At 36.7% G+C, this 15,646-nt stretch overlaps 1 non-coding gene across 1 annotated transcript; it reads left to right on the forward strand.

Annotated features, from left to right (window-relative positions):
* The first annotated feature begins 741 nt into the window (after window positions 1-741).
* On the forward strand, window positions 742-813 carry TRNAT-UGU (transfer RNA threonine (anticodon UGU)). Its single transcript has one exon. It is a non-coding gene; the product is annotated as a tRNA-Thr (tRNA).
* Window positions 814-15,646: the final 14,833 nt, after the last annotated feature.

A 15,646-nucleotide genomic window follows, 5' to 3' on the forward strand; every position in this document is an offset into this window, starting at 1 on the left:
GGTGAGATTGAACACCGAGATTTAGTTTAAAAAATTAACTTTTTCTATTGTTTTGGGCCTTCTCAGTGGAATTTCGAGCAATATTAGTACTGATATTCTACTAATTTTACTATATATTATATAATCTTTCTAAATCTTATATCAAATTTTATATCTTTTCAAATTTTTTCCAAATTCGATTATTTCTACCAAATCTTACATCAATTTTTACATAATTTTTCAAATCTTTACCTTATTTTTCGTTTCCGTAGTTACATGAATTTCCAAATTGACAAATGAATTTATCAATTTGATTTTTTAGATGGATCTCAAGTGCACTATGATTTTTAAATTTTGTAAAAGATCGAATTTTGCCAATAAAAAATTAAGATTTGGAAAAATATAAAGAATCTCGGGTTAATTTGCCCAAGATTTCATCAAGAATACTGAAATATATAGAATCTCGGTGTTAATTTTGTCTGAGATACATCGAGATTCTTTATATCTCCCAAATTTTACTTAATTTCAAAGTTTGATATTTGGGCGGAAAGACTTGAAAAATTAGGTAAGATTTGATATAAATTTGGAAAAGTTATATAATATTTAGAAAACTTAATCTCGATGTTAACTGTCCAAGAATTCATTGAAAAGACCCAAAATAATTGATAAGATTGAAAAAATTAAATTTAATGTGCTAATTTTAAAAGATGAAAACTTGAGGAGATTACTTGATTAAATTTCTCGAATTACAAAACATCAATTGCCCTTATAGCTCAGTGGTAGAGCGTCAGTCTTGTAAACTGAAGGTCTGTAGTTCGATCCTGCATGAGGGCATATTTTATTTCTTTTTAACCATAAAACATTTATTGTATATTACAAAGCAAGCATCCTTGAAAAACATTTTTGGACTAAAATCTTCTTTTAAATTTCATTCCATTCCAATTGTGCCATATTTATACTAATTATAATTTAAAACTTACATATTATTTAGAAAATAGCAATTGGGCATTTTTTTTGAAATTTTTTGTGAAGGTTATTTTAATTTAAGAATAGAATTTTAAGGGTTTTTATAACTCTTCTACTCCTACTTATAACTATTACGATATTAGAGAAGAGAAAGCTATATTCAACAATTCTATGAATTCAGACCATTGCATTAAATTGATCATTAATATCGATTAATGTTTGAATGATAATAGTTAATGTTATAGTTCCATGTTATTCAAAGTCTGTAGAGACCTTGCATCTTTCAGTTACCTAGCTGACAAACCAAAATAAAGCAACAATCGAAAGATCACACAAAAAGAGAAAATCATGATTTGCAGAAAGGAGAGACAATCAGAACGCTTTCTATTGTAGAGAAATGAATGAGAAAGGGACATAATGCAGATAGCATCATTGAAAGATGACACACGAATCGTTTATGTTGTGGCTGAACAATAGTTGCGAGCGGTAGAATAAATATGGCAGCAACGACAACGACAAGGCGACACTTAGTTGCTAAGAAATGAGATGAGGTCGTGTGGCTGAGGGATTGAGGAAGATGAAAAGAAAAGTGGATTTAGGGTTTCATCTTTTCCTTTATTTTCTAGGCCTAAAAAGAAGTCCTATATTTCATAAATCTCTTAAAATTTGAATTTTTTCACATATCATTTTTAGTTAATTTTGGACAATTATACTTTTTCATTTATTTATATCCAATTTTTATATATTTTTTCCTAAGAGAGGAGGAAGAACACAAGTTTTTACGTGGTTCGGCTACAAGATGGCCTACATCCACGGAGGAGCTTGCAATTTATTAAGTCTTGCAGAGATGTTGAAGAATACATATAAGTAGCTAGGAGTTTCTTTATGATTTCTGTACATTGATGATCCTAGCTAAGCTATATATATAGAACTTTACAAAGCGGTTATAACATATTGTAAAGATTATTTCATACATGTTCTCTTAACAGATGGCTACTTCTCCTTCACTCACTGTCTTTGGCTTCAGAGATTCCATGATTTTCGCCATGATTTTCCCTCCTCCACTATCTTTTTATCGCAAGCGAGGTGCTATTTCCTTTTTCATTGCTTCCTTCTTTGCTTCAGATTTCTTGTGTAGTTGCGTGGTAACTTCACGCTCTGTATAAGTCTATGAGATTCATCTCTTGAAGAAGCTAACATAATTATTAGGCCCAATATCAATTCAACCTTTGCAAGACCCATCCAATTAAGGTCCACTTTTGTGAGACCCACATGTTGGAGTTAATTGGAATATCTGTTTGGGGTACCGAGTGATTGCTCTAGAATTAAGTTCTTGGGGCATGCATTGATTCATATCAGCTGTAGGATGTTCGGGTGATGTTGGTATAATACTGTGTTAGTGGTCACAGATAATCTTGAAACTCCACCTTTATGTCGTATAACCTATTAATTTTGTTAAGTTGGAATGTGCTCAAATTCTATAATATCATTCATCATCCAACTACAATTGTTATTAGAGTTCCTCCTGGTGATATCTATATGCCTCACTCTATCATTAGATGTGCACTTTGCTCATAGTGAGGTTTGAAATCATCCAAATTCATTTAATAAGGTATCTCACTGCAAACGTTCCTGACTCCAAAGACACCCATCTTAATCTATGAACATTTCTCTCAATTTCCTTAACCAGCCATTCTCTTCAAGAAACAATAGGAAGAGGTACATGAAAAAGAAATCATGAGAAGGGGATTTTAGGCAATAATAAGGTACTAAATTAAAATTTTAAAGTTTCTTTATTTCTTTTCTGTTAATAATATTTTTTTAGTTATCGAGTTGTATGTTAAATCTCTATTTCTTATTTGAATTGTATTGTTCCTAAATATATTTGTAATCACATTGATAACACATACATTTGTGTTCCTTCAAAATTCCATTTTAAAGTTTCATTTACAATTCCTCCTTTTTCATTATTTTTATGTCATTTTTACTTCTAACATGATCAACATATAAAGTAAAAGGTAGAAACCATAAGAGGATGTTAAAGCTCAAAGAAGTATAGTTATGATTTCATTTATATTTGACTTAACTTTCTAATGATACTGTTGAGATTCTAGTAGCTTAATTATATGTTGCAATGGTAGTTTAGTTTATTGACCTTGATGCCATTTTTTATTTATGCATAGTGGTCTTAGAAACCTATTTTGAGGAGACATTTTCAGGTCAACTTATTTTATTTGCGAGTTTCAGTGCCCAATCGTTGTCTTGCATGATGTGACTATATTATTGCCCAAATTCTGAATGCTTGATATATATTATTTCATTTTGAACCTTTGGTTTGTTATAGTTGCTCTTGCTAAAATGGGCTTTTGAATATTGGTGCATATTTTGTTATTCGGGTTCATGGCTTCATTGTTCAAGATAAATTGCATTTTCATTTCCATATTTTAGAAAAATCTTTTTCTTCAGTTAATACTTCATTTGCATTGTTTTTTGCTCCATTAGGTTAATTGAGTTTGGCAAAGACAACTTTACAAATTCTATTCCGACTTGTTGAATGAACTAACGATGTCCCTTGTATAACTTTTCTTAAATAATGAATTTTGTAGGTTGTTGAAGGAAAATCAATACATGCAATGTCTAGACAACAAACACAATTAAGTAGAAATTAATTGGACTTTTATATCAACAATTTTGTAATTTATAAAGTTTATGTTTTACCCATCTCCAAATGTATGATACTCATTAATCTATCTCTCTCTTTTTTTTTTTAATAATATGAATCTTGTAAGAATTTTTATTTTGATTACGTGGATTATAAATATTTTTTAATTTCACTTTTAATGTGTAGCAAGATATAAAACACAATAATAGCAATAGAACATAATCAAGAAGCTATAAAAGGTTCTTCCTAAAAAAAAGCTATAAAATGTTTATAAAAGCTATCGAAAGAATTTTTTTTTAACATCCACAGGCTTATTATAGCTTTCATTAAACAAATAGTTATAGCTGCAAATAAGTGCTATAATAGACAAATAATAACCTCATATTTCCGGTATAAAAATATTTTTAAGCTCTTTTAAAATGCTATATTACATTTTATAAAGATCAAATATGGTGTGCAAAAATGTTATAAAAAGTCTAGTATTTCATAACATGTTACTAAAGGTTATAAAAAGGTTAGACTTTTTATAGCATTTTAAAAACGCTACAAAAAGTCTCATAATTTTAATAGCTTGGATTGTTATGACTTTGCAGAAAATCCTATGAAAGACTTATCATAACATTTTTTTTCGAAGCTAGCGTAAGCCTTTTTTCCTGTAATGATTGACTCAATACTTGACATAAATCACAGTATAAACTAATATATGAAATATACCATGGTATATAAATCTTCACACATTTCATTTACACCACAATATCTATATCATATATCGCATTTAGGTAGTTAGAAATCACAAAAATCAAAAGTATATATCTTAATACATGAAGTCTAAAAAAAAAAAAACTCTCATTTATACCAAATAAACGAATACATATATCACAGTATATATCAAATTTCTTACAAAAGCTAAAAAAAAAGTACATATATATCACAGTATATATAAAAAATAGGAAAAAATAAAACTAAAAGTTGAATCAGGTCTGCCGTTCGTCTGCTTCGAGTCCGTCATTGTTGTTTGTCTACTCCGAGTCCACCATTGTCATTCATTCGCTCCAAGTCCGCCATTGTCATTCATTCACTCTGAGTCTGCCATCGTCGTTCGTTTACTCTGAGTCCGCCATCGACATTCGTCTGTTCCGAGTCCACCCACACTGCCCATGCATTGATTCGCCCCATGTTGTTTGTGTCGTCCTGTGCTCGCCCCGTCGTCGAACTGTCCCACGTCGTCCATCTCCTGCCTGTGACTCACAACGTCGAAAGGAGAAAGGAGAAAAGAGAAAGAAGGGGAAGGATAAAAGTGAGGGAGGATATATGTATGGGAAGAGAGACAATAATATATATATAAAGTAGGTAAGGACTAAATTGTAAATAATCACTGATATTAGGGAAAATAGGATGGCTAATAGGTCTTTTCTTAAAAAAGAAAATGAAATGTTAAGACATTAATACCTATTTTTAAGGGATTTCTTATTTATTTTGACATTTATTTTACATGTGGCCCATGTGGGTGGGCCCGATGGGCTTGGTTTTGTTGTTCTTAAGAAAATGTGGGCTTGATTTAAGTTTTTTTCTTTTTTTCTTTTTCTTTTTGAAATATCCCTTCGACATACCTAAATTTGAAAAATTAGGGTACTTCTTCCATTGTAGCGTAACATTTTTTTTTTCAATCTCATAAAATGTGTTCTCATTCAAATTTTACATGTTACCATAAAATATAATTTCGCACACATCCAACGAAGTTCATATTCAAATAAAAACATAATAATTTATCATTTAAATTAACTTATTGTTTTGTGGCTTATTAGATAGTTTAAATAACACATTTTTCTAAATGAAGAAAAGTCGTTAATGATAATAAAGATACAATTGTGCCCAAAAAAGAGATATAATTAAAATTGTACTTTAAACATTTTCGTGGCCTAATAAATTTCTTTTTTAATTAAAAAATTACATAACATTAATTAAAAATTGTTTTAAAATATTTTTGAAAGATTGAAACTCAAATGATATTATTAATTTATTATTTTGTGGCCTACTAGTCGTTCATTTTGTTATATTTGAAAATAGCCTTATATATTTTTTAGAAAAAAGAGTATAAAAAAGTTATAAACTTTTAAATTTTTTCAAAACTCAAATGCTATTATTAATTACTAATTATTTAATTTTAAAATGCAACAACTTATTGGAAGATAATTTTTTTTTAGTTTCTATACATTTACCACGGTTGATTATTAATTATTAATCTATAGAGATAATTTATTGGTAAATTTAATTTACTATTTTTAAATTAATAATTGCAAAGGACATATTTTTGAAAATATATAAATTAAGAAAGGAACATAATTGTCGAAAACTATTTTTGAAAGATTGAAACTAGATTTAATATATACTATAATGTATAAATATTTTTTGAATTTTTCTATGGATAAGAATTTCCTTTACTTTTAGTTACTATTAATGTTATTATTATTAAAAAAAAGTTGTTACAATTATTAAAATAATAATAGATAAAATAGTAATATATATATATATATATATATATCCTCTTATTGATCGACCATCCCCTTGCATAGAAGTCTGATATGGTTTTTATAGATGAACAAAAATATCTATTTGGAGACAACTTCACGGGCCTGGGGAACATCACAAGCAAAAGTTGTCCCCAACGATCAGAGTAGGCGACACAACACACCTTTGCACTAGAGTATGATCAGCTACATGAATCATCTTCATCTTCATGTTATTTTTAATGCATGTTATTTTTAATTGACATTCACTGTTTTGGGGTTTCTTTCATTTCTTTTTGGGTGCTACATGTTTTTGTTTAAGGTTTATGGATTTAAATATTTGGGGTACTATCATTAGAATATTCTCTAACAATCTTACATGAGAATTAAAACGAGAAGGGACCTCATTCAAAATGACCAATGTTACCCTTATAAAACCAATTAAGAAATTGTCAATGCTACCCTTTTGAATATAACTAAAAAAATTGCCGTATCAAAATAACTTTTGAAATGTTTTTTCTTTTTTTTTTTTTTTTACTAAAAAAAGTGCTTCATTTTAATCATAGTTGATATCCCCATAGTTAAATCAATGATCCTAACTCAATTTTTTTGACTGCATGCTACATGTTTTTTGTTTAGGGTTTATGAGTTTAACTATTTGGGGGATTAACGATCTCTTATCAATTTAAATGAAAATTATAAAAGAAGGGTAGTCTTTTGAAATGAGCCATGCCCTTTAAAACCGATGAAAAAATGGCCAATGTTACCTCTTCCCCATATGACCAAACAGTGGCCATAGAAGAAAAAAATTGAAATGTGTTTTTTTTACTTAAAACATGGGATCATTTTAATAGAAGTTTTTAACCTTCCTTCTCTAGTTTTTAACAACACACAACATTAAGAACCCCTTTTTTAAACAACCTTTAAAGAAGCTCTAATCAATTTTCATGTTATAAATACTAAATTCAATTAGCTGCTCCAGTTTGCTCCACGTTTCCTACCGATTAGTTAGGAAAAAATAAAAGAGGAAGAAAAGGAAGAAGACAGTGAGGTGAACAGCCTCTGTGTATGAATTCTTTTGTATATTTTCTCACACTGTTACATTGGGTGGAAATGATCAATTTATAAACAATTGGTGAATGAATAAGGACAAAAGAAATGGAATAAAAGAATCTAGGGCTACAAATCAAAACGGTTACAATAGAAAGATTTTTTTAATGAAAATCTAGAGTGGCAGAGGAGGTCCAATTAAGAGATGTAGTGGCGCCTTTTCAACTGGGAATTGATTTTGGTGCTCATCCTCAACATCTCCCCTCAAGCGAGAGGGTAGAGTAGCTAGCCCAAGCTTATTCCATAGGTATATGAAGCGATCATGAGGAAGAGCCTTGGTTAAGCAATCGGCAAGTTGTTCATTTGAAGGAACGTACCTCACTTCTAAGTAGCCTCGGAGATCCTTGAAGTGAATGTCAATCTCAATGTGTTTGGTTCAGGCATGGAAGACAGGATTTGCATCTAAGGCACCCGCTCCCATGTTATCACACCATATGACAAGAACACAGGATGGGCAAAAGCCTATTTCAGATAGCAAGTTTCGAACCCATGTGATTTCAGCAGTAGCATGAGCAAGAGCTCGATACTTAGACTCAGTACTTGATCGGGTCACAGCCATTTGCTTTTTGGATGACTAGGAGATGAGGGCCGATCCGCGAAAGTGACAATAGACAGCTGTGGATTTGCGATTGTCAAGATTGGAGGCCCAGTCAGAGTCTGAGAAGGCAGTGATGATGAGACTTCGATCAAGTTGTATCAGGACGCCGTGATGTAGAGTACCCATGAGATACCAGAGTACTCGTTTAACTGCTGACTAATGTACATTGGTAGGGGCTTTAAGGAATTGACTGAGCTTATTGACAATGAACGCAATGTCAGGTCATGTGTTTGTAAGGTACTGAAGAGCACCTACTGTACTTCTGTACAAAAGGGGATCGGATAGGGGAGTGTCATTATTCAGAGAAAGAAGAGAGCCCGGGGCAGCTAGGGAAGGACACGATTTCATATTTTGGAGGTTAAGCTTGGATAGGAGGTCTGTGATATATTAGGACTGATTAAGGTAAAGGCTAGATGGGAGGTAAGTGATTTGAATGACAAGAAAGTAATCGAGTCTACCAAAGTCTTTAAGCAAGAATTTGGAGTTCAGGATGAAGATGAGCCAGGTGATCTGAGCTGGATCGCTTTCGGTAACAATAAGGTCATCAACATATACTAGTAGGAGAATGACGGTTATGCCAGCACGATAGTAATAGAGGGAGGTATCAAAAGTACTCACCCGAAAGCCATATCCATGGAGGAAGGTTTTTCAGTTCATCATTCAACGTCCTCAGGGCTTGTTTTAGGCCATAGATTGCACGGTTGAGCTTGCAGACATGATGGGGAAGTGAAGAGTCCTTGAAGCCTAGAGATTGTGTCATGTACATCGTTTCCTTTAGAGAGCCATTAAGGAACGCGTTGTTGAAGTCGATCTATCTGAGTGCCCAGTTGTTTGACACAACAAGAAAGAGGACGGTGTGAATTGTGGAAGCCTTTACAACAGGATTGAATGTGTCGAAAAAATCGAGACCAGGGCATTGATGGAAGCCTTTAGCAATAAGGCAAGCTTTGTGTCTTTGAACGGAACTATCAGCATTTCGTTTGATTCTGAACACCCATTTGCAGCCAATAACATTTTGGTAAGAGGCTGAGGGAACTAGAGTCCATGTTTGCATTTGATGAAGGGCTTCAAGTATGGCAATCATGGCTGAACGCCATTGAGGGATGGCTAGGGCTCGAGTGCCAGTTGTTGGTTTAACTGAGGAGGGATCTAGAGATACAGAAGAAGTCCAGACTTTGGGATGGAAAATGCATGACATGCCCTTAGTGATCATTGCATGATCGTTCACAACTGGTTGTTGATTTGGTTGTGGGGAAGGCAGGGGTGATAGGGGTAATGGATGAGGCAATGTAGGTGAATCAGGAGATGGGGGAATCGAGGAAGAAGATGAAGTAGATGAAGAGTGCTGGCGAGAGAGTGGGCCTTGGAAAGGTGAGTTAGGAATGGAAAGAGGTGATTGGGGAGAGATTAGGGGTAGGTCATTTGGTGGGTGGACTGAAGGAACTTGAGCCAATTGAGATGGGCTTGAAGAGGGAGAATGGGACAGGACTGGTGATGGTTGCTGGCCCATGGAAGATAGGCTGAAGGGGTGGTATGAGGGAGGCTGGGAAACCACGAGGTGATCGGTTGGATAGGTGAAGTGGGTGTTTGGGTCAGAGAGGATCCAAAACTCATCTAAAAGGGAAAGTCATCCTCATTGAAGCAAAAATGTCAAGAGACGAGAATCTTGCCATCGTTAGTGAGATAGCGAAATCCTTTATGAATTGGTGAAGGCCCAAGGTAGTCACATCACCAGTTGTGCAAATCAAACTTGTGAGTCTGATATGGTTGTAGATTTGGGTAACACGTACAGCCAAAAACTCGTAGGGAAGAGATGTCCAGCGTTGTATGAAGAAGGACCTCCATGGTGCTTTTGTCCTGAAGAACAGAGGAAGGAAAATTGTTAATAAGCATAGTTGCCATTTGAAAGGCATACCACCAAAAATGCAGTGGCATAGAAGCTTGAGTAAGGATCGTGGGGCCAGTTTCAACAAGATGACGGTGCTTGCATTCAGCACAACCATTTTGAGCCGATGTGTATGGACAAGAGACCCTGATTTGAATGCCTAAGTGTTCACAAATATGTGCAACATTCTTGAATTTGCCACCGCCATCCATTTGTAAGGTTTTGATAATTTTGCCAAACTGAGTGTGCACAAAAGACTTGAAATTAGTGGGACGCAATATGCAATGCATGTCTTAAGCTATGCGTTGATTCTCATACGTCGGTGGTCATGCGTTAGAATGAAAATATGCATTACTCTTATATGCAATGACCTTGCGCTCACGCCAAGTATAAAAAGAATATGCGTTCTCTTATATGTTTTTCTAGTTTTAAAAAGAATGTTTACCTCTTCTTGTCAAAACAACTTGATGTGTCTAGATGCGGTGGTCAAACTTTGCATCATTTATTAGAGACTGCTGATCATGTTGACACCCTTCATTTTGGCTTGCTCCCACGGGTGTCATGCGGACATCCAACTACGGTTGTGTGCCAATCTCAACTTTAACTCATGAATTTCAGAGGAGTTGTCTCTTGTTTCTTTTATTTTTCTTTTGCATTTTTCTCTTTTCATATTGCATTGTTCTTGGAAACCCACCTTCGTTTTGGCTTGCTCCCACAGGTGTCATGCGAACATTCAACTACGAACAGGCTCCTTTCACAACTTAACTCTTATTAGGTTGGGATTGTTTTTTGAGGTTTCCCTTGCGCTGACATTGGAGTTTATATGAAAAAAATTTATGATTTTTTTTTTTAGATAATGAACGCATTTTTCTTAATGACCACATCACTTGATCTCATCTGCTCAGACCTTCCCCACCCCCAAATTTAGAGATGCGCAAGGTTCTCATTGTGTTGTTTGGACAGAATAGACAAACACTTAGACAGAATTTCAAAAAGAAGGTTTGAGCATAATTTTGAAAGATAAAAGATAAAGTATTGCTAAAGCCACGAATTAACTAAGTGTTAGTTAGAAAATACAAAGTGTGGGAAATGTTACTAAGTGTATGCATATTATACATCATGGCAGCACAATGAATAACGCAAAAAGAAAGATTAAGAATATCGCATAGTTGACAAAAGATGATAAAGAAGAGGCACAGGCATTTGGATAGAATTATTACTTAGTTGTATTGAAAATTAACTAAGTATACAAGTAATTACAAATAACGCAATACAAAAATTTTTGCTTGTACAAAGAATCAAAGAATTTAATTAAACATAGAAAAATAATGAATTAAATAAAATTAACAGAATGCCCGCAAAAATAAATGTAAAGATTATTGAGGAGTAGGAGGTTCTGGATGAGGGTTCAGATGTGGTACTTGAGGAGCTTCTGCAAAAATCAAATGTTGCCTGAGATACGGAGGAACCACGGGTCCATGAAGATATGCTGTCAGAAATCTAAAGTACTCATGGCTGCGCTCCACTATCTGTCATTGGTGCAAGTGAATCGTATAAATGTTGCGCTGAATATTGATCAACACCTAACTTGTCATGGCAGCATTGCGTTGTAAATCGTCGACTTGCTCAATTACCGCATCAATTCTCTGGACAAAGAAGGCTTGTTGCTGAGAGAAGAGTTGTTGTTGTTGGGCAAGAAGGGACCGCACATCTACTAACTCAACAGCTAAGGAAGCAACGGTGGGTTGTGCCTGCGATGCTTCGCCATCGACGTTTTGGGGTTGGGCAGAAGTGCCTTCACCCAAATCGTATGGGTCATCAACATGTGGTAGTAGAAGGGGAAGTTACGATGATGATGCTGAAGGTGGTAATAGGGCTGCTGGGTATGCGGTTGGAGAATCTAGGGGAAGGAGAAGATTGGTAAAGTGCTCAGGAAGGGAAGAAGAAGGTTGTGCAGGAGGGTTTAGAGGGCGAATTATTAAGGTAAAGGGTTCAAGGGTTCTGGATCTTGCTTTGTTGAGTCTTGGATTTTCTCCTTTCCCTTGTCGTCTCTACGTTGTTTCTTCGGCTAGGCTCTTGCGGCGCATTCAAATCAATGTTGGGCCTCTTCAAAGGGATCTCAGGGCAGTGTGGGGAATCTTTGAGGAGCAACCTCAAAATCTTGACATTTATTAGGTCGTGAACTTATGCCATTGGCTCTTCATCAATGCCCACACCTAGTGATAAGCATAGACTTGAAACCGTCCATGGGAAGAAGTACTGCCCTCTTATGTGCCCCACAAAACCTCGAGTTTATCTTGCGATCAACTGGCCCACATCGATTGGAATGTCGGGCGTAATGCAATATGCGCCCATGACTCAATTCCTCGAAATTGTTTTGTCACGAGAAGTTGGGATCAGTCGCCGTATGACCAAATAAACCCAAAGTCGTGCCTCAGGGAGCAGTGTCTTGGACGCCAGGGTCCTGATGCCTTTTAAAGAAACCGTCCACTTAGTGTCCAGTTGCGTTAATATTCGCAGCGCATCTTCCATCTGCTCTTCAGTGGGATCATCAATGATTTTATTGCCCAGTGCATCCGGGTTATCCTTCATCTGGTACAGTTCATTGATGTCCCTTGCGCTGAAAGACACCATTTGCCCTTTTATGGTCACCACATCCTTGGTGCCATGTAGTTGTCCGTGGTAGAAGTCGCGCACTACCTCTGGAATAACAATGGCTAGGCAGTGGCAAAATGTGTCCCATCCATGTTCTACGATCACGCTCGTAATCAGGTCTGGTAGTGGCATTGGTGCAGGGAAAAAGCCCATCTCCATCAGCAAGTCATCGTTCTTCTTCTTTCTTGATGGACGCACCTTTGCCAATGCGAGCTTGCTGCTCTCAGCAACTGCTTTGCCTTTTTCCTTGGTCAAAGCAAGGCGGGATTTCTGCCTTTGTTTTCTTTCTCACTCCTTGCGTTGTTCTTCTTTTTCTCGTTCAGCAAGTTCTTTTCCTTTCTTCTTTCCTAAGCACTGCATGTTTGCTTGGCGCTTCTTCTCCTTCTCTTCCTTCTTCTTTTCCTCTTCTTCTGCCTCTTCTCTCTCTTCTATTTCAAATTCTCTTTCAAACTGCTCAGAGGCCAGCAAAAGGCATTGTTCCTCTTCGAGCCTTCTTATTTCTTCGACTCTTGCTATTTCATTATTGCGGCGTACTTCCTTATCTTGTAATCTTCTCTGCCGACTACCCTTTGCGATGATGAGTTGTGCCCACGCCATTTTTTCCTTCTTCTATTCTCCCTCTTTTCTCCTCCTCTCCTGTTCTTCTAATGCGTCAATCAAAATTGGAGTGTCAATGGTTGACCCTTGCGGTGAATTCTCCTTGCGGCGCCGCATCAAGAGGGTAATATCTCCCTCTTCTCCTTCATCAGTCACAACCATTTGTGTTGTTTCAGGTTGCGTTGTTTCTCTAAGTTGCGCTGATTCCCCCTTGTCCTCCCTTACGGAGGTGGATTCCCTGTCCAGCTTTGAGCTTGTAGCCCTCTTTTTCCTTTCTTCTTTCTTCTTCAGGTGCCTTTCCTCCCGCCTGCGTTCTTTTCTCTCACTCTTTTCTTGCTCAACCTGGCCTCCTCATCTTCTTCATCCTCCTTTTCTTTGATCTTTTTCTCTACTTTGCTTAGATGGGATGACTCATCTCCTCTAGCCTTCTTTTCCTTGCTCTTCTTCTTCTTCTTTTCCTCTTTAGCCTCTTCAAGTTGTTTCTCCGCCGCCGTTTCCTTCAAAGCAACTCTGATGGGTCCTTCATAGGATTCTACTTGCGTAGTTTCCTTAGGATCCACGATGACCAGAGCGCTTCTCCTTGACTCCTCTTTCGTCACCTCCTCTGTAGGCAGTGGTTGGTTCACAACCCAAGCCTTGGGCAGTCCTCCTCCTTTCTCCAGGTTACTGAGAATGCTCCCAAACACCTCCTTATTGTCTTGTCTCTTATTCTCACTTTCAGAGGAGAATGTTGGTGTTGAGAGTGGGGTGCCTTCAGAACTCTGCCCCCTCTTGAACTGGAGTGGCCTGGCTGCTAAGGGGTTTTGCCTAAGTCTTCCGGTGACTCGAGGGACAGTCTGTGGTTGAGCAGCAAGACGACGACTAGCTACAAGGAATGCAGCCTCTCGCATGGTAAGCTGGGTTGTCGAAGGTGATGAAGGTGAAGACGATGGTTGGGAAGTCTGGTCTGCCATGGATGTAGGCGTAAAAGAAAATGGAAATCGTTACGGTTCTGGGAAGAAATAAAGGTTTGTATGCAGAGACGATTTTAGTTTCTTTTTGAAAAATGAAGCAGGTAAATAGCCTAAGATGAAGAAATCCACTTTTATAGGTTGGGCCTTGATGGGGCCAACACAGATTCTGCGGGTGCAAGCCTCGAGCTACTTAAAAAGCTTGCCATTTGCACTCCTCACATTTTTTAAGTTGCAGAGTCGTACGTCCTTTCAGTTGTAAATTCATCATGTCCTTGGAAGCTGAAGCGATTAGACTTCTCATCTTGCAAAAAGAATTTTCTTTGGAGTTTTATTCGAATGGTCACAAGGTAAAGAATTAACGCAATGAATTCATCGACACAAATGCATTTTTGCAGAGGACGGGCAACAACGCATGTATCCTCGCAACACACCCCTCAACTCAACGCATTTCTGGAGGATGGGTGCACGGTATTTCTACCTGCGCAACACTACCTCAACATAGTGCATTTTTGCTAAGGATGGGCAAAGAACACATACGAGCGTAACACACCCCTCAAGGCAATGCATTTGAGTTGGATGAACGTAAAGTGTATCTTGCGGTCCAAGATGCACCCATTATCGCAATGCATACCGGATGTTGATTGTTTTATTATCATTTTTATTTGTTTTTATTTTTATATTTTTATTATATATTTTTTTTCATCAACGCAAGCCATAAAGACTTTGCGGTAATTATTTCTTCTTATTGATCAATCATTCACAAGGTTTAAGAATAACGCATTTATGACAAAAAAGTTAAAGAAATTAAAGAGAGTATAGAAGTAAATGCATGAGAATTAAATTAATCATAAATTCATAAAGCATTGAAAGACAAATTGAATAAAGCAGTAAATGACAAAGTTCATAAATCATTAAAGACAAGAATTTAAAAGAAAGCATGTAAACATAGAATTGAGATATGGACCGGAAGATAGTTCTTTTTTATGAACGCAATCCACAACTCTCATGCGGTCCAGCTTGCCTGTCCAATGTCTTCAGGGACATTGCTCCTTTCCATGAGATCCCGGGGCTTCAGTGTTGTTGGGCAACGTCCTAGGTGTTCTATTTCGAAGTTCGGATGCCAGCTGCCCCACTTGAATCTCCAAATTTCTTATTGAAGATGCATGCGCCTGCATCATCACATCATTTTTATTACATATATTACTTGAGTAGGGCCTTCAATGAATTACTAGAGGTGTTTGAAGATGAGGGTTGTTGGTTCTGCGATTGTCTTTGTTGACCCTAATTCTGATTGTGGTGAAAAGGTGGAGGGTTTCCTCGATTCCCTAAATTGCCATTCTGGTGGTTACTTGGACCACCTTGGTTTTGATTCCCTCCCCAACTAAAGTTAGGGTGACTCCTCCAACCAGGATTATATGTGTTACTGAAGGGGTTGTTCTGGATTGCACATACTTGCTGCATGTTCGATGGGCACATTTCCGCTGTATGGCCTCACCTATAATTAATGCAACTAATTGCGGCCACTTGAGCCGGCGCATTGGGTTGCGCTGTTGTTTGGGAGAGGGCACCTTGATTAAGCGCCATCGACTGAAGGATAGAAGTCACTGCGGCCATCTGGGCAGCCAAAGTAGTCACCGTCTCTGCAGGGACAATGGCAGTTTCATTTCTTCTTCTTTCTGAGCCTCTTCCTCCATATCCATCATCTACCCAATCATCCATATTCACGAGATGCGG

This window comes from Benincasa hispida, chromosome 7, assembly GCF_027475165.1.
Source record: "Benincasa hispida cultivar pf3 chromosome 7, pf3_genome.v1.1, whole genome shotgun sequence".
Lineage (NCBI taxonomy): Eukaryota > Viridiplantae > Streptophyta > Magnoliopsida > Cucurbitales > Cucurbitaceae > Benincasa > Benincasa hispida.